Below are 2,769 nucleotides of genomic sequence, written 5' to 3' on the forward strand. Positions count from 1 at the left end.
TCTAATCAAAATATAACAAACAGTTATTATTTCAGTTACAATAATATTAATGCTCTGAATTGAAATGGAAAAGCATAATTAATAATACAGTCATAAAAACTCTGCCGGTATCTGGCTCAGGCGATGCTCACCCTTCTGCTGCTCCTAAGCCTGGTGGCACTGGTCCTTCTGGAGCAGAAAATGGGTCTGGGCATCAAGGTGGGTTGATGGCATCTCAAGACCTTCAACTAGGATGAGCCAGGGCAGCCGCAAGGGTCCCTTCCCCAGGGTTCTTGGTGTTTTCCTTGTACCTTAACACAGCTGCTTTCTTCTCCTTGCTCAAGGTTGCAGGCTGCACAAAAGCCCCCCAGCCTCAAAGTAAAGCGTTGTTTGTTGTGCAGTTACCTCTGAGGATTGCTGCACCCTCAAGTAGTCTAAGATGAAACAATTTAGACAATGGCTGCTAATCAATGGTGATTGCAGCCAAAATGAGCTAAAACCAGCTCATGGGCCAAGGGGATCCCAGCAAGTCCTACCACCTTCCTCTTCAGGAGCAAAGCCAGCAGCTGTTCCCAGGCCCTGCATAGTGAAAATCACGTTGCAAAAGATTCTGTCTGGTCATTTCAGCAGCAACAGTGACAGTCGATGGGAAACTCAATCTAGCAAACGTGTCCTGCTACTGTTCCATGGAAACCCAGTGTCGGTTTTGATATTGTGTTCCTTATGTTAATAATATTGATTTTAGTTCAGCTTAACATTGTCTTGCTTATTTTAATAGGTTATATATATTAGAAGATTAATATAAACATATCTTTCTGCACTTATACAAGTTACCAAATATTAGAGTTTGTAAAAGATTTTCTTTCTATCAAAATACTGCTTTATCAAAAATGAAAGTTTAAACCAAAGAGTACGGCTCTTTAGATGCTACAAGGATTTAGCCAAGGAATAAAACATGATGATAGTTTTGGGTTTCAAAATAACTTGTTTTACATTAATTTTGTTTTACAGTTTTCCATAAATAAAAAGATTTTTTTAATACTGAAATTGTCAGGATGATTTGTTCCAGATGGCTTAATCTAGTCCTTGTTCTAGCTTTTAAATGTGACAGGCACTGAGATTTTGAAGGTGTAAGGACACCATGGGAACTGGCTTTTGTCTGAAGTTGTTCTGCTTTAGGCCTTGAGTTTCCAGCATTAGTGGATGTTCCTGGGGGACCAAGCTCGATTGATACGAGGTAATTGTGAAACCTGAAAGGGCTCCCTCATGTCTCGGCTCTTCCACTCCTGCTTTAAATGGCTGCAAGAGTTCAGCTGCAACTATGTGCTGCACAGGAATGTTCATTGACTCCTGGAAAGGCCCATTAAATTACATAGTCTGATGTTCTTCAGACTAAGGGTTGCTAAAGGCTTGGGATTATAAAAACTTTCCCAAAAGCCTGAGAAGTGTTACAGAAAGCAGTATTAGCAGCTATTTCAAAGCAGAGGGGTGAGAGCTTGTTTTAATAATATATTGCAAATGTTCACGCTACCCAAGCATCTGCTAACTGCCCTCAATTTTTTAGGTAAAATAATAATGGGCTTCTTTCAGGGAGAAGTGCATGTTTAACTGTAGGCAATAATTAGAGGCTGGTGATTCAAGGTGCTGCAAGAGGAATAGAAAACAAACAAACAAAAAACTGGAAGGGAGAAAGGGCTGAAAACTATGGAAGTACTTGTTTGAGGATAAATTTCACCTCCTTGAAATTTACCCAGGCTGAGCTTTTCCCACCTCTGGAGAGACACTGCGGGGCCGTCTTCAGCCAGTGTCTGCTCTCCAGGACCTCTCTCATCCTGGTTCCACCAAGTGCTCCAGCATCTGAGAAGGACCTGCAGGATGAACAAACCTGTAGAGCAGCAGCTCACCTTGCAATGATGTCGCCCTGGTCCCCTTGGCAGCTGAAAGAGGTTGGTGCACCCAGGGCCCCCCGCCCAACCCCTCCCTGCTTTAGGAAGATCTGAGTCATGTCTCAAGTACCTTTGGCTGCATCTCCACCAGTTCCAGCAGGACAGGGAACTGCTGGAGAGAGTCCAGCACAGGGCAACAAAGATGCTGAAGGGAGTGGAGCATCTCCCGTGTGAGGAAAGGCTGAGGGAGCTGGGGCTCTGGAGCTGGACAAGAGGACACTGAGGGGGGACTCATTCATGGGGATCAATATGGAAAGGGGCAGTGTCAGGAGGATGGAGCCAGGCTCTGCTGGTGACAACCAGGGACAGGACAAGGGGCAATGGGTGCAAACTGGAACACAGGAGGTTCCACTTAAATATGAGAAGAAACTTGTTTGGGGTGAGGGTGTCAGAGCCTGGCCCAGGCTGCCCAGGGGGTTGTGGAGTCTCCTTCTGTGCAGACATTCCAACCCGCCTGGACACCTTCCTGTGTAACCTCATCTGGGTGTTCCTGCTCCATGGGGGGATTGCACTGGATGAGCTTTCCAGGGCCCTTCCAACCTCTCACATTCTGGGATTCTGTGATTCCATCGAGAATAACAGAAGCACAGGAGACTCCTCTGATGGAGACCCCAACATCTGTTTGGGTGAATCCCCTTCTCCATAACTTCTCAGGTGCAGAACTCAGTCCACAGGTAGAAGGTGGATGCTGAATGCTCCTGAGCTGCTCCTGCGCATCAGGCACGTTGGTCCTTCCCTTGTGTGCTACAAGAACATGTTCACAAGTTTTATACAAACTTTTAATAGCTGATCCGAACAGGCCGGAAGCAAGGTTTCTGAACAGGCAGCAGGGCTTGACCAGCAC

Source organism: Nesoenas mayeri, assembly GCF_963082525.1.
Source record: "Nesoenas mayeri genome assembly, chromosome: 14".
Taxonomy (NCBI): Eukaryota; Metazoa; Chordata; class Aves; order Columbiformes; family Columbidae; genus Nesoenas; species Nesoenas mayeri.